At 43.5% G+C, this 21,278-nt stretch overlaps 1 protein-coding gene and 1 pseudogene across 4 annotated transcripts in view; one reads left to right on the top strand and one right to left on the bottom strand.

Moving 5' to 3' along the window:
• The window catches only part of SLC24A2 (solute carrier family 24 member 2), a 289,753-nt gene that overhangs the window by 16,283 nt on the left and 252,192 nt on the right, over positions 1–21,278 (top strand). The window lies entirely within an intron of this gene.
• LOC109562458 (RAD52 motif-containing protein 1-like) lies at positions 4,178–8,578 on the bottom strand (annotated as a pseudogene).

Genomic DNA, 21,278 nt, shown 5'->3' on the forward strand with positions numbered 1-21,278 from the left:
ATTTAGTGCTTTGGAACCTTGGATCAACCCTAAAGCTGCCTGTTCCCTTAAGTTAGTCTTGGGAAAAGCTTGATCCCCTTGAAGCTAAGGACTGGAGGAGGATTTAGGGGTCATTTGAGGTTCAGGACTTGTTGATTATAGAGAACCTGGGAACATGAATCTACTTGAACATTGGACCCAGGATGTTCGTTGTCTAGTTGCTACATCACCCTTTTAAAGGTACTGCTGATCCTTCTCTGTATTGTCTACAAGTGTTTCTTGTTATCAAATCCCTTTCCCAACATATTATCCAGGAGCCTTGTCAGGAAAGCAGTCAAATCACAGTCCTTCATTCTCAGATGTGAACTTTGCTTACATGATGTTATTTGAACCTTGGCACTTAGCTTTATAGATCTTGGTTAGGGGCCAATCCTGCCCATCTACCTGCTCTGTCCCAAAGCCTATAACTTTTCCCACTCCAGGTCCTGGGAGCATTTGCATCCATTTTGAACAAAGCTTTATAAGTATATGGAGCTGCATACAGTAAATAATAATAATACTAGTAATGATCTACTTTGTCATTGCCTAGCATGAATTGTAATTGCACAAACCTAATTAATGAGCACACTCCGAGGGTAAACAGAACTTGGCCATGCAATCCTGCTGTGCACAAAAATGCCCAGTTGATTCAAAGCTCCAGTGATTTTCAGGGGGTCCAGGAAACATCCCCCCTCTTGCTGCTAGCTTGCTTCAGCTGCACAGTGACTGCTGGCATGGTGGATGGAGTTTGGGGGCTGTGAACAAGAGGCTGATTTATTTAAATAGGTTCAGATGTGACAGGCTGCTCATTTGATGCTTACTTTGAAGGGCCATCATAAATCTGCTGTTTTCTGCTGCCTTTTATTTGAAGTACAATTAAGTAGATAGCCACAAATAGCTCTGACCTTGAAAGTCTAAGTAAAGGTGAGAAGTGAGAACAGGCTTAGGAAACATATGTTTTGGCATCTTAATGCTCTGCAAGTCACAGACACTTAAGAAAAATAAATAGAACAGGATAAGATAGTGTTGTGCTTTAGGAAGAAGAATTGAAATGCCCTGGGAAGTAGCACCACATGCTTTGCTGGTGGATAATCAAAAACTGTGCTAAAAATTAATCCAGCTCTATCTCATTTCACTGTGTGGCTCTGGGAGACCAGCCCCAAGTGAGTGGTATTGCCAGTGATGCTCAGCCCATGATCACCTTGGATCTGAGTTTCTGCCAAGTGCCTCTCCTGAGCACTACCTGCTTCCTCTCAGCAGCCCCAATACATGCTTTAGGTTATTTGTTTTTAGTAAAATTGCTCAGAGTCTCATATGACCATTTCAGTTCAGATTCTTGCAAATGTGAATCACAGAATGGACCCATAGTTGAATAGCTTGTTTTGGATATGATCAGCATGGAGCTTCTCATTAAAATTATTAAGGTCCTCAGAGTTGGGTTATAGAGGTTTAAAGAGGTTTTTTTTAAGCTACCTGAAAAAAAATAATATTAAGTATTTTGTGTTCTGTGAACACCTCTTTTCTCTCTTTAACCTTAACCTGACCCAGCAGTTAAAAAATGTTTGTCTGAGTATCTTTCTGACTCATTGGATGGTCATTGTTAAATTTTAGTTTTTATACACCTCTTTTTAAATATGTTTATGTTCCTACAACCTCATTAAATGCTCTGACATTTCATGAGTTATATGTGTTTATCTGTCCCCAATTTTCTACATCAAAAAATGAGAGCAGATGGCTTTTCTGTTGTCTCATAGGATAGTGTGATAATTAATGAGGGGATATCTGAGCTCACGTTCGAATGAAACCACAGACATGAAGAGACAGTGGCAAGTGCTGAATAAGAATATTAAAAAAATAGGATTAGAGTGATTTCAAGCACATTTTTAGTGTAGAGTTCAAATAAATTGTCTTTAGAGAAGGAATTGCTTGAATGTGAACATCCTGAAAAACTGTTCATGAAGTCAGCTTGAGAGATCAATAAAGCACTTTCTGACAATCTATATTTGTATATAATTGCAGTCCCATAAACTTCCACTTATCTGGAAGTTCAGTATCTAGATGTCCATAACAGAGCCAAGATCCAAAGTCAAAAGGACTTTTGAGCAACCAAATACCAATTTTGAGCAACTCAAATACTTTTGAGATACCAGAAGATTGATGTTCTAATTTTAGACACTTAATCATAAAACAGCTTCTTGAGACTCTTTATAAGAGTCTGTTTATTTTATCATATACAAAATTCAAATAAATTAAGTTGCCTGATTTTCCAGCCATAAAGAATTTAGAAGCAGCAAATGTGAATTGTTTGGGCAGGGGCTTGACAGGGTTCTGAGCTGGGTTAGACTCCTGTGTGCACAGTGACCACCAAGTCTGTGCTATGCCAAGTCGCTTCAGTCATGTCCAACTCTTTGCAACCCCACGGACTGTAGCCTGCCAGGTTCCTCTGTCCATCAGATTCTCCAGGCAAGAATACTGTACTGGGTTGCCATTTCTTCCTCCAGGGGATCTTCCCAACCCAGGGATTGAACCCGCGTCTGTTATGTCGACCTGCATTGACAGGAAGATTTTTTACCCCTACCACCACCAGGGAAACCAGATAGCCAAGTCTGCTACTGGCCTATTCAGTGTTTCTAAGCAGGTTAAAAAAGGCTCCCTGCTCTGAGCAGACCTATTAGAAAAGCACACACACCCCTCAAGTGTGCAGCTCTATAGGTGCAGGACTTGATGAGCAGAAGACATATTTGTGCAAAGAGAAAGGTGCCATCTCCTCTGTGTAGGCAGATACAGGGCCTCCCAGGACTCATGGCCTCTCTTCCTCCTCAGCCATGTGGCTCCAGGCAGTACATGTATAAAAGGCATATGTTGCCTCATGGGACTTCCCAGGTGGTTCAATGGTGAAGAATCCGCCTGACAACGCAGAAGATACAAGAGGTGCAAGTTCCATCCCTGAGTCGGAAAGATCCCCTGGAGAAGGAAATGGCAACCCACTCCAGTATTCTTGCTTGGAGAATTCCATGGACAGAGGAGCTTGGTGGGGCTACAGCCCACGGGGTCACAAAGAGTCAGACATGACTGAGCAGGCACACACACACATACATACACATGCTGCTCTGTAGATCACATCAGTATGATGTTCAGTGGCAACAAGAATCAGAAGAACTACAAAACCATACAGAAATATATCCATTGGGAGTAACTGCAAATCCAAAACAGAGTGCTTTACCTTTTCATGACAGCTATGGATGTGAAAGTGTTATAATGAGGATAATACCTGCAGAAACATTGAGAGAGTCTGAGTCGTGTTCAGTGAGCCTTGTGCTAGAGCCTTTAAAGCTTTCATGACAGGTTGTAGGGTAGGAGAGGGATGTCCTACATATTTATGTAACTGGTGACATGACTCAGGTTGATGATGATGGCAGCCTGGCCAGTGTGGCCACAACAGAGGCACTGAAAAGTCATCATATTCTGGATCTCTCTTGAGGGTAGAGCTAACAGCATTTGCTGATGGATTAGATGCAGGGTATGATAAAAAGAGAGAGAGAGAAATCAAAGGTGATACCAAAAGTTTTGGCATAAGTAACTGGATGAATGGAACTTCCATTTATTGAGATGGAAGGACTTCAAAGGAGCAGGTTTCAAGTGGAAGATAGGAGTTAAATTTTGGATTTAAGTCTGTGGTTTAAATGGTTAAGTTAAACACTAAATGGTATGTTGAGTAGGCAGTTAGAGATGAGTCGGAAATTCAGATTAGAAGTGCACGTTCGGAAATCATAAGACTCTAGATAGTGTGTAAAGCCATGGGACTGAAGAAAATCACCTGGGAGTGAATGTAGATAAGGAGAAGAGGTTGAAGACTTGAGTCTTGGTGTTTGCAGCATTGAAATGGGAGAAAAAGGAGTAGGAGCCAGCAAAGGAGCCTGAGAAGTGGCAGCCAGGGAGGAAAGAAGAAAACCTGGAGAATGGGGACGCCAGGTGAAGAATGCATTTCAAAGGAAAGGAAATGATTACATCAATTGGTGACCCAGTAGGGTGAAGACAGAGAACTGAACATCAGATTTAGCCTTGAGGAGGTCACTGGTTATTTGACAAGACCAGTTTTGGTGGAGTGAGCTGGGCTAAAACCAGGGTAAAGTGGATTCAAGGAATGAGCAAGTAGGAATTAGAGATACCTGTAAAGGGAAACAAATAAATGGGTGCAAGCCAGGAGAAAATTTTGGTTTAAAAATTGTCTTAAGTGGAAGAAAAGAACAGCACATTTGTGTGGTTGTAGCAATGACATAACCGGAGAAGGCAATGGCACCCCACTCCAGTACTCTTGCCTGGAAAATCCCATGGACAGAGGAGCCTGGTACACCGCAGTCCATGGGGTCGCTAAGAGTCAGACATGACTGAGCGACTTCCCTTTCACTTTTCACTTTCATGCATTGGAGAAGGAAATGGCAACCCACTCCAGTGTTCTTGCCTTGAGAATCCCAGGGATGGGGGAGCCTGGTGGGCTGCTGTCTATGGGGTTGCACAGAGTTGGACACGACTGAAACGACTTAGCAGCAGCAGCAGCAATGACATAGCAAAGCGGGGAGATCGGAAGATGCAAAAAGGGGAAGATTGTTGTGGCCATGCCCCTAAGTGGGAAAGGAATAGGAGATTCAGGGTACAAATGGGAGGGTTGACTTAGTAAGCGGGGAAGCCAGGTAATGGCACAGCTGCAGGTAATGAGTGAGTATGTTGGAGAGATTTGTGGATGTTCTTCTTTTGTTTCAGTTTTCTCAGTAAAATCGGAAGCAACAGAGTTCCAAAATTTGATTGGAAAGTGCTCTGATGAGTAATAAAAATCATCTGTCGATCATACAGACATTCAACAAAATGAAGTTGCGTGAATCAGACTAAGTTACAAAAATCTGTCCTGCTTGGGAAGCCAAGAAGCAGAGTGATTAACATTAGCCCATCTTATTTTTAAAAGACCACTTTTTTTTTTTTTTTAACTACAGGATACAGCAGGGCATTTATCTGCAGTCAGTGGCCTAAAGGGTGACTTTCTCACTCCCTCAGGGGCCCAAGCTATGCCAGTACATGGTTTATGGTAGAAATATAGAAGTCAGTGAAACAGAAGCTTTATCAGGACAGGAATTTATTTTGTTCACACTCGAATCCCTATTACACAGAAGTGTACTTCTGTGCTCAGAATAATAGATGCTCAGTAAACAATTACTGAATGAATTATTGATGGCAAACCAAGGGCAACCAAAGCATTTTTCACTTTAAAGGATGGTTACCAATTATTTTAAGTGATTTGTTGCTACATTCTCAATTTTTCATCTTTCAAGCGAGAGTGTCCATATGGCTGCATTGCTGCCTTTTTTTTTCTTCCAAACACTTTATTCTCGAAAACTGACTACAGAATATTGCTTATAGCTCTGTTTTTATGGGATAATTTCAGAGGCTTTTACTCCATAAATTCACTTTGCAGTTGAAAAGCTGGCAGAATCTCTGTGCAGAATGAAAATCTGCTCTCTGATCTTATCTGGTCCAATCTCATTATTAAATGGTTATGGAGATCATAGAGTTTAATGGGTAAAATGCCGGGCACCATCTGTTGGCATGTTGGACACCTATACCGAGAAACCAGATATGGTTGTGGAATTTCAAAACAAGGTCCTCTGATATTTAAGTTATGCCAACTTGCTACCATATGGCAGGCATAGTAAGAAAGACTCAGAAGCTAAGTGGAAGTTTATGCTTTATATTCCAGGTCTAGGTGCCTGTTTATGGTTGTCTTTTGTTTGATTTTCTTGATAAACTGTAGGACCTCCAAGTAAGCTCATTGTTCTTGATTTCCCTTTGCTCGACAAGATGCGAGTCTCAACATAAATCAGTACGCTGCATATTGATCGCTATCTTGACACAAAATAGCTGTGCAAGCACTTTTTACAGTCTCTCCCAGGAGCCTCCGAGGAAAGGTGCATTGCAGGATGGGGTAAGCTAATGAGGCAAGGTGAAGAGATGATTATACTGCAGTAAAACTAGAGGATGTATTCTAGTTGCAGCTTGCCTTATCAGCAGGAATTATCAGTGAACCCCAATGATTGGTAAGGTGTAAAATAACTGTCTTGAGGTATTGGACGTGGTGCTCTTTAAGAGGAATCAGCTTCCCTGCTGAAAACAAACCAAACCTGGCAGGGGTCTCCCCTCCCCTTGGGCCCTCAGGCCCATAATCCAACTCCATTGAATCAAGATGTGTGCTACTCCCATAGGAAATTTCGGTCCCAAAGACCACAGAAGGAAACCATACTCTCTTGTTCCTTTTTAGCAAGGACAGTTGATGTTCCAAATAATGCTATATTCTAAATCTTAGGTTTATTTGTTTTTCATTGAAGACTGATGGGGAACAAACTAGAGAAGGTCAGAATTTCACATGAAATAGTCCCAATTGCAAGTCCAGTACAGCCTTCTGACTCTGCCGACAGGTTGCTGATGGTTGTTCTTTCCTTCCCTCTTCCAGAGGAAAGCTTGTGTCATGTTCATGGGGATGAGCAAAGGGTGACGGGGTCTGGGGTTGATAGGCCCTCCCTGGGTCTGTCTTCTTTACCAACTCACTTCAGGCAAAAGGCTAGACTTAGCTCCATGGGCAGGTCATAGGTTATTTTCTTTTATGCTCTATAAACTAATTCTTCCTGTTTTTTTTTTTTTTGGTTCAAAAACCTTTATGATCTTAGAAATAAGAACTAAGGAATGATGCAGTAAAAGCTGCGGAAACAAAACTGTTCAATCACAATATGATTAAATAGGAAGGCATTAAGGAGGGATCAAAGTGAGTTCAAACCGGGGATAGATACCACTGGACTATACAGGAAATGTCATATTAGAAGTGAGGCAAGTGTCTACTACTTGGGACCAAAATTCTACCAGATACAATGAACAAAGCTTTGGAGAGAATTTTACTGGCCTATGTACCTTTTGGACTACACAGCTTCCCTCAAGGCAAACTACAGCCACCAGGCTTTTCAGTTTAAGGAATTCTGAGTGCATATAAGGAACACCATTTGCATATTCAGTTCAGTCGCTCAATCATGTCCGACTCTTTGCAACCCCATGAACTGCAGCACACCAGTCCTCCCTGTCCATCACCAACTCCCAGAGTTCACTCAAACTCACGTCCATTGAGTCAGTGATGCCATCCAGCCATCTCATCCTCTGTTGTCCCCTTCTCCTCTGGCCCCCATCCCTCCCAGCATCAGAGTCTTTTCCAATGAGTCAACTCTTCACATGAGGTGGCCATAGTACTGGAGTTTCAGCTTTAGCATCATTCCTTCCAAAGAACACCCAGGACTGGTCTCCTTTAGAATGGACTGGTTGGATCTCCTTGCAGTCCAAGGGACTCTCAAGAGTCTTCACCAATACTATAGTTCAAAAGCATCAATTCTTTGGCACTCAGCTTTCTTCACAGTCCAACTCTCACATCCATACATGACCACTGGAAAAACCATAGCCTTGACTAGACGGACCTTTGTTGGCAAAGTAATGTCTCTGCTTTTGAATATGCTATCTAGGCTGGTCATAATTTTCCTTCCAAGGAGTAAGCGTCTTTTAATTTCATGGCTGCAATCACCATCTGCAGTGATTTTGGAGCCCAGAAAAATAAAGTCTGACACTGTTTCCCCATCTATTTCCTATGAAGTGATGGGACCAGATGCCATGATCTTAGTTTTCTGAATGTTGAGCTTTAAGCCAACTTTTTCAGTCTCCTCTTTTACTTTCATCAAGAGGCTTTTTAGTTCCTCTTCACTTTCTATCATAGGGTGGTGTCATCTGCATATCTGAGGTTATTGATATTTCTCCCGGCATTCTTGATTCCAGCTTGTGCTTCTTCCAGCCTAGCATTTCTCATGACATACTCTGAAACCACAATCTGCAGTTTCTGGAATCCATCTGTCTTAGCCTTCTGAATAGCAAGCTTCTGGGTTTTCTTCCTTTTCATAAGGAGTGATAATGGCCCTTCTTTCAAGTTATCCAAAGGTTCCTCAGCCATGCCAACTCCTGGACTTCTGTACTCGTAGGATGGCAACACCACCTCTAAAGCACAGAAGAACTTCAGGCTTTGCCTCTGAAGAGGTGCCACAATATCTTCATTTTCCCTTTCTTCTTCAGGGTCAGAAAGACCCTGAAGCTTGATGATCCTTTTTGACCATCCATTGAAACCAAAGTAGTAATTTGCCAATTCTTGGCATCTGGAGCTGTTTAGGGCAAGGGCATTGTGTTGAACCACCTTATGCTGGGTGCCAAGACGAAATCTTCACTGGAGATTTCTGGAAAAGCTGCTTCTGGTTGCATGCCTTTTGGGCTCTGTGAGCATCCCTTGCTGAATAAAACTTGATGACGGCATAAAATCCAGGACCGGCCACTGCTGCGTTTGGGAAGACTCGGACCAAATACAGAAGGCCGAACTGGGAGAAGACTGTGAACAGAGAATGAAGGCCTCGGCCATGGGTCCAGAGCTCAGTCCCCACACAAGCAAGGTTTTGTCACTCCCTGTGGGAACCGCAAAAGGTACCAACTCCGCCATCCTACCGTCACCACCTCTTCCTGTTTGATATTGAAATTACCCTAACATAGACATAGTGGTGAAATCTCAAGTTTCTCTGGTATGTCTAGATCTTTGTCAAGATCTTTACCGGGTTGTATGTGATTTTAAAAGACTGAAAAATCCCATTGGCATATGGGGGTATATGGGGGTATCTCTTTATTTCAGTTCTGAGTTTCACCTTTCCTTCAAGCTGTTTTTAGACTATCAAAGGATTGTTTCTGTTTTGTATCCACTTTCTGACAAAGAAAAAAACAACATTAGGTGATCATTATTTAAAGCAAGAAGAAGGAAGAGGAAGAAGGGGAGGAGAAGAGGCAGAAGAAGCCAAATAAAAGAAATTACTCTAGAATTTTTTTCCTTTTTTCTTTGCAGCTAAATTTATGAATCAGTGAAGTTTTCTGAGTGTTGATAATATTTTAATGCCACCATTTATTTTGCAACCGTGCTTAGTTTTGTCCAAAATCCTCAGTTTTATCAGCATGCACCGTGCTAAATGCATGACAGACCCTTGCTTGCCTCTTGGGGTACAAAGATAAATGAGACACAACCCTTGCCTGCAGATAATTTACAATTTACCATCATTTGGCCCGTTGGTTGTTCCAGTTGTGAGTTGGCCAATTGAGTACATTGACTGCAGTATTTTGAGGTAAGCATTTCTTTCTTTTCTTTTTTCTCTTTTGGCCACATCATGTGGCTCGTGGGATCTTAGTTCCCTGACCAGAAATTGAACCCAGGTCCTCAGCAGTGAAAACACAGAGTTCTAACCACTAGACTGCCAGGGAATTATCTTTTTTTCTTTTTTTCATTTCTGTTTTTAGAGGTTGCAGTGGAAGCCTGAGGCATGGATTCCAAGCTCTAGTCTTACTCATTTGTGATACCATTGCCCTCTCCCCTCACAGTTTCCCCTGAACTTGTACTTTTTCTAGGAGGACTCTAGAAAGGTGGTCTTTCTCTGCCTGAGATGAACACATTTGGGTCAAGACCTCTTCCAAAGAGCCTAGTCTGAAATAAAACCAGAAAAACAAAAAATAAAAATCTGGTTTTCTAGTTCCAGAATAATCTGGACCTCCAGTATAATCTTTAGTGCTTGCCAGAGGGAAATTATTATTTAGTCACTAATTTGTGTTCAACTTTTTGCAGCCCTATGGGACTGCAGCATACCAGGCTTCCCTGTCCTTCACCATCTCCCGGAGCTTGCTCAAGATGCATTGACTCGGTGATGTTATCCAACCATCTCATCCTCTATTCGCCCCCAGTAAGTTAGTTGTCACCTAATAACATTCGGAGAAGGCAATGGCACCCCACTCCAGTACTCTTGCCTGGAAAATCCCATGGACGGAGGAGCCTGGTAGGCTGCAGTCCATGCTTAGGGTCAGACACGACTGAGCAAATTCACGTTCACTTTTCACTTTCATGCATTGGAGAAGGCATTGGCACCCCACTCCAGTACTCTTGCCTGGAAAATCCCATGGATGGAGGAGCCTGGTAGGCTGCAGTCCATGGGGTCGCTAGGAGTTGGACACGACTGAGCGACTTCACTTTCACTTTTCACTTTCATGCATTGGAGAAGGAAATGGCAACCCACTCCAGTGTTCTTGCCTTGAGAATCCCAGGGATGGGGGAGCCTGGTGGGCTGCCGTCTATGGGGTCACACAGAGTCGGACACGACTGAAGTGACTTAGCAGCAGCAATAACATTCTTGCCCAAACTAAGAGCCTACCTGCATCATTCTGTGCCTGGACTCCTGATGTGTGTAAACTGGGAGATAATAAAGGGATGTTTTTGTAAGCCTTGACATTTGTGGAAATGTGTTATACTGCAGTAGAAAACTAATCCACCCATGATAGCAACATGAAATAAAGAGCTATCCAAAAATACTGGAATAGCAATAGCTAGGTTTTGAGTATTTTCAAAGAATCACCACAGAACATTTAAGCCCATGATTTCCCTCTTCTTGGAAATGCTTTGGAATTTTCTTTTTCTCTTTGTTTCTGTAGTTCAAAAAAGGCCTCCTCTACAGAAGGACACATCCATGTGTTTAGGGATTTATGCATCCAGTATGTATTATATATCAACTGTGTATGTGCCTGGCACTCAGGTGGGCATTTGGAGGTGAACTCTGACTGAAGCATGGCCATTGCACACCAGGAGCTTACATAGACGTGAAAGCAGATCATTGCGTATAGTTTGGATGCTCAAGTTTGAAGATTACAGCTGATGACACAGTGCACAGGAAGCAGTAGCATTTGCCTCAGTGATCTGCCATGGGCAGGAGCCTGGCTCTCGGCCCAGTGGACTCATAACCCTGATTGTAATGGCCCATTGCAAAGGGATTGTCTCTTGGAGGTGGACTTACGTTGCCCAAGCTCATTATGACTGCTCTCTATTAATACAAATCCAATTAGAGCCCATTAAAATACAATGAGAGCTACATCTCTAAAATCGAAAGGAAAGCCCAAATCAACAAATCAGTGCCTTATTATCCCCCAGTAGACAAGTACTTAGAAAACCAAATTATCATAATCAGGGTGACAATATATCAATTTAAAATGAGGAATTAAACTGTCAAGTTGACTGGTCTGACATGGCCTCTGTCAGATGATAGCATCACCATGGATTCAAGAAGTGATGCTTTGAGAAAACGCTTGACAGACTCTTACCGCAGCCGGGAGGACCTTACCAAGCAAAGAGAAACACTTGCTCAGCCAAGATATCTCTACCCTTGAGAGCCCTTGGACAGGCCTGGCCAACTCCATCTCATTGCAATACTTTAGCCTCTCTGTGCTGTACCTGACCACCTGTTCACACTGTATCTTCATAACAGGGTACAATATAGACTGTTAAGTTTCATCTTAGTTACAGTCACTTTCAATTCTCCTTCTTTAAGGTTACTCCCAAGTCATTTTGTTTTGAATTTGGGATTTTCCTGTACTTTTTACTCCCACATGACAGACAGTCCTCTGGCTTTGTGTTCACAGAGGGCTAATCAATGCAAGTGCTGTAGTAGAGGGGTACAGAGGGTTCTATAGGAACTTGGGACAAAAAGAAGCTAACATTTACTGAATTCCTGCTAAGGACCAAATACTGTGGCAAGCATTCTACATGCATCACTCATGTGATCTGTGATAACCCCATCGTGTAGTAATTGGGGATTAAGGAACTTGCTCATAGTTATAGAGCAAGAAGTAGGGCCAGGGTTTAAGCTTAGGGCATCTGAGCCCAAAGCTTATGTTCTTAACTGTGTCCCTTTAGTCTTTTAGCCCTCATATCCACTCTGAATGATGCAGAGGTATATCTGACTGGGCTCAGTTGCAGAAAACAGAGGCCACTCTATTAGAGAAAGAGGGTCTTAATGGGGGACAATATGCCAGCAAATTTGGAAAACTCAGCAGTGGCCACAGGACTGGAAAAGGTCAGTTTTCATTCCAATCCCAAAGAAAAGCAATGCCAAAGAATGCTCAAACTACCACACAATTGCACTCATCTCACACGCTAGTAAAGTTATGCTCAAAATTCTCCAAGCCAGGCTTCAGCAATATGTGAACTGTGAACTTCCTGATGTTCGAGCTGGTTTTAGAAAAGGCAGAGGAACCAGAGATCAAATTGCCAACATCCACTGGATCATGGAAAAAGCAAGAGAGTTCCAGAAAAGCATCTATTTCTGCTTTATTGACTATGCCAAAGCCTTTGACTGTGTGGATCACAAGAAACTGTGGAAAATTCTGAAAGAGATGGGAATACCAGACCACCTGATCTGCCTCTTGAGAAATTTGTATGCAGGTCAGGAAGCAACAGTTAGAACTTGACATGGAACAACAGACTGGTTCCAAATAGGAAAAGGAGTTTGTCAAGGCTGTATGTTGTTACCCTGTTTATTTAACTTATATGCAGAGTACATCATGAGAAACGCTGGACTGGAAGAAGCACAAGCTGGGGTCAAGATTGCCGGGAAAAATATCAATAACCTTAGATATGCAGATGACACCACCCTTATGGCAGAAAGTGAAGAGGAACTCAAAAGCCTCTTGATGAAAGTGAAAGTGGAGAGTGAAAATGTTGGCTTAAAGTTCAACATTCAGAAAACAAAGATCATGGCATCTGGTCCCATCACTTCATGGGAAATAGATGGGGAAACAGTGGAAACAGTGTCAGACTTTATTTTTCTGGGCTCCAAAATCACTACAGATGGTGACTGCAGCCATGAAATTAAAAGACGCTTACTCTTTGGAAGGAAAGTTATGACCAACCTAGATAGCATATTCAAAAGCAAAGACATTACTTTGCCAACAAAGGTCCGTCTAGTCAAGGCTATGGTTTTTCCTGTGGTCATGTATGGATGTGAGAGTTGGACTGTGAAGAAAGCTGAGCGCCAAAGAATTGATGCTTTTGAACTGTGGTGTTGGAGAAGACTCTAGAGAGTCCCTTGGACTGCAGGGAGATCCAACCAGTCCATTCTGAAGGAGATCAGCCCTGGGATTTCTTTGGAAGGAATGATGCTAGAGCTGAAACTCCAGTACTTTGGCCACCTCATGTGAAGTGTTGACTCATTGGAAAAGACTCTGATGCTGGGAGGGATTGGGGGCAAGAGGAGAAGGGGACGACAGAGGATGAGATGGCTGGATGGCATCACTGACTCGATGGATGTGAGTCTGAGTGAACTTCAGGAATTGGTGATGGACAGGGAGGCCTGGCGTGCTGCGATTCATCGGGTCACAAAGAGTCGCACATGACTGAGCGACTGATCTGATCTGATCTGGGTGCTTACAGAAATCACTGGGAGGGTGAAAGGAGCAGGCTGTGTCTCTAGGAATGACTCCCAGAACCCGTCAGTAAGACTGGTCTGCCCAGAGAGCTGCTGTATCTGCCACAGTCAGGAAGGTGAGCAATCAGGAAGCCACCATGGGAACTTGTGCATTATGCACCAAATCACCAGTGCCTCACCTTTTATTCAGTAGTTATGATCCTAGTCATTAAAAACCACAGGTTAATTAAAAAAATTCTCCCCATGATTTCCAGGAGAAAGAGAAGAAGTAGCAATGATATAGCCTCTCACTTTCACCTTCTCAGTGTTATGTGAGTCTCTGCTCAGCTAAACCCAAATAGCACCCTGTACCCTAGCTGCAAGGGAGGCTGGAAATGTTGTTTCTGACCTCTGCAGCTCAGGAAGGTGTACTAGATGGAACCAATGGGACAGATGCTGAATGCCAGTCCCTGTGTCAGTGAGGAGTCCCAGGCTCAGAGGGGGATGTGCCTCAAGTCACATGATGAGAGAGTGAGGTGGCTAGCCAGGCTCTCACTGAATTTGTGACACTCTAAACTCTGTGTTCACTGTCCTCTCCACTGCCTAACTCAGCCTGGTAAGGGAACGAGTGCTTATGAGGGCTTCTTCTTGGAGAACCTGGATTTTGAAGGAAGGGTGGACTATGGTTTCGGGAAGGTAGGCAGTGGGGCAGGGTCCTTGGAGGCATGTGAATCCTTCCTCCTAATCTGCCACTTTGACCCCTTTTTCAGAATCTCAGAGGAATCAGTGCTGTGGCTTACTGTGGTGAAAGCTAAGTAGTGAGCCTTCTCATCTCTAATGTAGCTTAAATTGTCAATACTGTGGAAAGGATTGGGGGCTCCAGTTTTTCCTTTATTTTTCTTAAGACTTATTTTTCTTGCATGCATGTTCAAATATACAATTTAATCAGTCATTTACATAAATACTGCTTGGTTCTCTCAAAGAAGCTTGGAGGTTGAAGTAAGCGAGAGAGACTGGCAGCTGCCAATTGCTGGAATCAGAAGGGACTCTTGAGGGCATCCCCTGCTCCAGTAGTGACAGTGAATCTAGGAAGAGATTCACTCTTCCCATCAAATCTACCTTCAGATGCCACTGGATGCCAATCTGGTCCTCAGCTTTGTCTTCTCACTAGTACATACCTTTGGTAGGATAGTAGTTTTGAAGAAGTAACTTATTCTAGAGAGGTGGTGACTGAGTAGGCAGATACTCTGCTTGATGGACAAAATGGGGAAATACTAAATTAGGAAGTAATAAAGGAAACTGAAACTTGGAGGTTCGGATTCCACTGTTTACAGTAATGTAATTTAATTAATTCCTTAAAAAACAGAAATGAAAACAGTATCATAGGAAGCTGGTTGCTTACAAATAGATTGTGCCAGTATAAATGAAAAGTGCTCCATCATATAGGAAGTGGACACACTATTTGGGGATGTTAAGAGTTTAGATTCATTAATATTTTCCATGTTCTTAGCTCTGCTCACCAGCACTTAGAACTCTCTAGAATAAAGCTGTCTCAATTCTTAAAAGCTTTATTGATTGCCAACACAAAAAATATTCAGGGTTTTTAAAATTCTGGGACATGGGAATCTTGAGAAATTAGGTGAGCTGTCCTTGGGGAGCATCAGTTGAGTGAGAGTGGTTCGATGAGGTTGATTCAGCTGTGTGTTCCTGTCCTTGCTGCCTGCTGAGTCAGGGGAATCACTGGGGGTCTGAGGGCATCAGAAGGTGCTTTTGTGTCTTCCCACAGGGCTCTTCTCCATCTAGCCAGAGTGTGCAAAGAAAAGGAGAGGATGAGATAAAAGTGAATGTAGGTCTAAATGCCACTCCTGGCACCTGAGAGATTAGGGAAATCCTCCTTGGAAAGCTGAAATTTAAGAATTCTGGCGTTTCCATTTGTCTTCCATTTGACATGTGTCCTCATTTATTCTGCTAATACATGTAGAGAATTTTGAGCATAGTATAGCAGGTAAGAGCCTAGATACTGGCACCAGATTGCCTTGTTTCAAAATCTTTCTTAGCCACTTATTATCAGCATGAACCTGGGGAAGTCACTTAATTTCTCTGTTCCTCAGTTTCCTCAGTTGTAAAACAGTTATGATAACAATACTTACTTCTGAGGATTGTTGTGAAGATTAAGTGAATAGATTACTCAAACATGCATGCGTGTGTGTGTGTGTGTGCACGAGCGCACACACACATACCGTCCTCCTTTAGAAGTATTAGCTATTATTGTTGATGTGGATTCTTCTTTCCCAAAATTGCATGAGGTAGGTATTCATTAAGGCTATTTTGCATATGAGGAAACAAGGCTCGGTGAGTTTAAGGAGCTTGCGCAAAATGACAGAGCTTATAAAGGGCTGGGGCTCAGCTGGTAAAGACTGCCTGCAATGCAGGGACCCAAGTTCAATTCCTAGGTTGGGAAAATCCCCTGGAGAAGGGATAGTCTACCCACTCCTGTATTCTTGGGCTTCCCTGGTGACTCAGACTGTAAAGAATCTGTCTGCAATGTGGGAGACCTGCATTCAGTCCTTGGGTTGGGAAGATCCCCTAGAGTCAGACACGACCGAGTGATTAAGCACACAGCGCATAAGGGGTTAAGCCCAGATCCAACTGCCTGGGATTGCATGGCCTGTGCTAAACAGCATCTTCAGTCACCATGATGATCATTCCGACAGATTTAACCCTTGAAGATACCACCATGTTCTTATTTCAGCCATAGGGAGTCCATGTCTTTCCTCATTGGGGTCAGGCTGTAACCCCTCAGTTCATGGGTTGGAATTGATCTCTCCTGCACTGTATAAACCCCACCATGGGCCCGTGTTTTATTCCTCCTAATACTTCTATAATAACTCACCTTTTTAGGTCTTTATATCTGAAAAACAAAACCCCCTGCCTTCTTGTCCTTATCCCAGATCAAGTCCTCATTCTTTCTGCATCAAGTTTCTCTAGTTTCTGTTCTTTTCTTACTTCTTCCCTGGCAAGCCACAAGCACTGATGTCACTAAATACCTGTCAGGCACTCATCAAATGAACATTTTTAAGGTCAAATGCTGCCTTTTGACAACTCTTTGACTATGTGGAAAGCAGTTACTGCAGTACACATTCTAATTTTGGCAAGAGGATGATTTCAGAGAAGCAGCTGGTGCACCAAGAGAAACAGGGCCAGTTCTGTCTTTGGAGAAGATTAGGCAGAATCACAGTGCATGTACTCAGAAATGTCTAATTCAGCCAGAGCCTTCCTCTGTTGTCTGGTAAAGTTCATGCCCAGATTGGAAAGGAGCCATATCTGCCACCTTTTCCCACCCCTGACCTCGAGCCAGGCATGTGCTAAGGCAAGAACACAGTCCTCATCAGCAGTGCCCGGGAAGGAGGCGATGCAGCATGTCCAGTGGCCCTGGTGCTGAACTCTTCTACTGGGGTCTGATGTTTCATGTGGGACTTGGGGGCATGGGCCACAGAACGTTAGAGCCCCAGCTGTCAGAGTCTGGCTGCCTTTTTCCCCTTCCAAAATTCTCTGGCTTCTCTCCTCTACCTCCAACATGGGTTCAAGTTTCATAGGATGGAGAAAGTAGATGAGGGATCGTCAGAGCTGGCTGTACATTAGAATCACCCAGCTCCTCTGGGTCTGCCTACCTAAGGTTCTGAGTCACTGATTCTTTGCCTGAGCATCAGTGTTTTTACAAAGTTTTTCAGGTGCTTCTACTTTCCAGCTGAGTTGAAACCACCAGCTGTGGTGCTTTGGCCAGCCCTTCACATTTGGGTTCAGTTTCTTCTAGCAAATGGATATAATAAGAATACTGGGTTTTTAGGGTTCTTGTCAGGACTAAAGAGTTAAAATAGATGAAGGGTCTAGAAAACTGCCTAGCACGTAAGCTGGTATTAGCCATAATAATCAGTACTGCTATAATTATTATAGCCAGTGCTTATGCAGAGTCCCAGGGATTCAATAAAGCTAGCAAGTCTCTGCCCCCAGAGCTCACGATTGATCCTCTGGGGAAGACAGACCTGCCCCTGCCACACTCAGGGCAAAGGTGAGTCTCAGAGTGAAGGCAGGTCCATGTGCTGTGGGGGTACAGGGAGCAGCTAACTCTGCCCCACAGAAGGAAACAGCTTAACAGAAGCAGGTCTACTGCTTGAGCAGAGTCTGGAAAGACAGACTTGCCATACAAAACGCAGGGTAGATGGAGGACATTCCAGGTAAAAGAACAGTCTGTGCAAAGCCATCCTGACGTGAAGGAGCATCAGATGGCAGACAACTGGCCGGTAGCTGGGGCCCTTCTGTTGTTGGGGAGAAGTGCTGGTCAGGAGGCTGGAAATGAAAACCACTGCCAAACCTTGGAGGACCTGTATGCCTGCCCTGAGGCAAGTTGGATTTTATTCTCTAGGCATGAAAAGCCACTTAGGTTTTTTTTTTTTTTTTTTGAGCTTTTCTTTCTTTCTTTTTTTTTTTTTTTTTTTTTCTAATTTTATTTTTAAACTTTACATAATTGTATTAGTTTTGCCAAATATCAAAATGAATCCACCACAGGTATACATGTGTTCCCCATCCCGAACCCTCCTCCCTCCTCCCTCCTCCCTCCTCCCTCCCCACACCATCCCTCTGGGCCGTCCCAGTGCACCAGCCCCAAGCATCCAGCATCGTGCATCGAACCTGGACTGGCAACTCGTTTCCTACATGATATTTTACATGTTTCATTGCCATTCTCCCAAATCTTCCCACCCTCTCCCTCTCCCACAGAGTCCATAAGACTGTTCTATACATCAGTGTCTCTTTTGCTGTCTCGTACACCGGGTTATTGTTACCATCTTTCTAAATTCCATATATATGCATTAGTATACTGTATTGGTGTTTTTCCTTCTGGCTTACTTCACTCTGTATAATAGGCTCCAGTTTCATCCACCTCATTAGAACTGATTCAAATGTATTCTTTTTAATGGCTGAGTAATACTCCATTGTGTATATGTACCACAGCTGTCTTATCCATTCATCTGCTGATGGGCATCTAGGTTGCTTCCATGTCTTGGCTATTATAAATAGTGCTGCGATGCCACTTAGGTTTTTAAGAAATGAAGCTGCTGCTGCTGTTTAGTTGCTAAGTCATGTCTGACTCTTGGGACCCCATGGACTATAGTGCATCAGGCTCCTCTGTCCACGGAATATGTTATTAGAGTTGCTATTTCCTCCTCCAAGGGGTCTTCCCGACCCAGGAATCAAACCCACACCTCCTGCATTGGCAGGTGGAGTCTTTATCACTGAGCCTCCAGGGAAGCCCTAAGAAATGGAGAAACATCCTCAACGTTGTGTTTTTGAGAGTGTTAGTCACTCAGTCACGTCTGACTCTCTGCGACCCCATGGACTGTAGCCTGCCAGGCTCCTCTGTCCATGGGATGCTCCAGGCAAGAATACTGGAGTGGGTAGGCATTCCCTTCTCCAGGGGATCTTCCCAACCCAGGGATCAAACCTGGGTCTCCCACATTGCAGGCAGATTCTTCACCATCTGAGCCACCAGGGCATTTTTGAGAAGAGAAAAAAAGAGGAAATGGCTGGCAGGGGAGGAGGGTGTCATTAAGACCTTTCTGCTGATGTGGAGGTGAGGAGTGATGACAGCTTGAACTAAGGGACAGGTGGGAGGTGGTGTGACTGGAGAGACATCTCAGAGGCAACCTTGCAAGGCATTGGTATTTGAGAAGGGTAAGAGAAGCTGGCAGCCTGTGGGTGTTGGAGCCTTTGTACGTTGGCTGTAGCTGAGGCAGGAGTTAACGGAGGACAAGTGGGTTTGGAGAAGAAGAGAATGAAGGAAGTGTTGAGCATGCAGCATGTGAGAGCCTTTTGGGCTACCCAGGTGGAAGATGTTTAGAAAGAGGTATTCACTGGGCAGCTGAGAAGGAAAAGAGGGATTGTGCCCCTCAGCCTTCCTAGTCTTCTCTGTAAATCTGCCCGTCTTCTGGACATCTGTGAAAACCTCTGGTAACCAGCTTCAAAAACTAGAAATCAGTCTTGTCAAAGTCTCCTTCCTTGAACCACCTTCCCGACACCAGCAATGGATCCTCCTTGTCTGGGAGGCATGGGTGACAGAGATTTGTCTTACTTGAGTTCCTAGAGGATCTAGGAGCTGTATGTGTTGCCCCTCAAATAAGTATACTCTTCCACTGTGCTTATTGGACAAAGGGTAATCCAAGATGGAAGAGTTTGGTTTCTGGTCCTTGTAGTAGAATGTGCTATTGTGCAACCCCAACTTAATATTGTGAAAGAAAAATGTTACCAAGTCCCACATGTGGCTATGTGAACGAGCTGCTCCTGCATGACCTTGAACCCCAAAGATCCTCACCTAATTAGGACTGCTAGATAAAATACTGGATGATGCATTGGTCCAATTTTAGGTAAACAGTGAATCATTTCTTAGTATAAGCATGTCCCCAATTACATGTGACAAGCTTGTACTAAAAATGATTCTGCATTTATCCACAATACAAATTTAACTGAGCATCTTGGATTTCTGTTTGGTAAATCTGACTACCCTAAACCTTGTCTACCTCAGATATTTCTTGTAATGAGTAGAATCTCTTCTAATAAGAAATAATGGACTCCTTTTGCCTTTAGCCCAGGGAGATAAACCGAACTCACTTCCTGAGTACTCTTGCTCTGGTTATTAGCCCACAAGGCAGTAACTCAGTTTAGTATTTTTTAACCTCTGGTGGTATTTGGTTCTTCCTTTGAACACCTGTTTTTTGTTTTTTTTTTAAAGACCCAATCGAATATAAAATACAGTCAAAAAAAAGATCCTGATTGGTTTAATAGAATTCAGACAGGGACAGAGATCAAAAGAAATGTATGCTATTTCTCTATTTGCTTTAAACCAAATTAGTAAATACCTGTGTTTTGCTCAAGGGAATTCTGGGGATCTGAATTGTGTTCCTGTTTATTTTCCTTGTTGTTTATTTAACCTTTCTCACCTAAGTAACCTGAGCCGAGCGCAAGGAAGAGGGGTGAGCTGCCTGGGTGTCCGGAAGGTACACACCAGTCCTGCAGATTCCTGAGACTCTGAGGGGCTTATTGATAGCATCTGGAAATAACTCTGGAAGCTGCTGTGCCCATCAGACATGGCACATCCTGTACCGCAAGGTCTCAGGAGAGGGAGGTTGTACAATCTGGTGCCGCAGCCTGTTCCAGAGAGGAGCAGGTCCTTTTTTTTTTTTTGAAGTAAGTTCTTGTTTTGGTTTAGCACAAACTCACTTCCTCTTTCACTGTCTCCCTTTGAAATGAGGGAGGGCTGCTGTTATTCTCTGCTGCAGCTGAACTGTACCTTGGGCTTCTTCCTTCCTTTTACACCTAGAGGTGCTTCGTCCCTCATGGCTAGCCAATGCCATTGGGAGACTGGGAAGATCTTTGAGCTGTGTTGGTAAAACGCGGAAAGGAACAACAAAAAAGAACTGGGCCTAGCTTACCTAAAGAGGCTGACCGGTATTGCTGAACAATTGGGTTAAATAAACAAGGCCGTAATTTTCACACCAGCTAGCCATATCCAGCATCGGATCCTGCAAAATCCTTACTGCTCACCTGGGACTATAGGGAAGTTTAATTAAACATGCTCATAAAGGTGCCCTCAGCGGTTTTTTATACCACTTACCCCACTACAGCAATGGAAGGCCAGTCTTAAAAATTCCTGTCTCCCTTCTGTGTTGTTTCAGAGGGAAGCAAATGATGGTTTGTTGTTTGGTTGAACATAAGGAAACCGGTGTCTCATGATAAAGAGGGAAATCTCCCTGCTCGTCTGTGAGGACTGGTGGGAGCCAGAGAGCCGAAACCTTGGATCTGCTCTCCTGCACAACATATTTATATCCGCTTCAGCTGAGCTGTGTGAGCCGCTGTCCAATGCTAATGGCTCTGGGTATTTGTCTT

The sequence above is a fragment of the Bos indicus genome, chromosome 8 (genome assembly GCF_029378745.1).
Source record: "Bos indicus isolate NIAB-ARS_2022 breed Sahiwal x Tharparkar chromosome 8, NIAB-ARS_B.indTharparkar_mat_pri_1.0, whole genome shotgun sequence".
NCBI classification, from domain to species: domain Eukaryota; kingdom Metazoa; phylum Chordata; class Mammalia; order Artiodactyla; family Bovidae; genus Bos; species Bos indicus.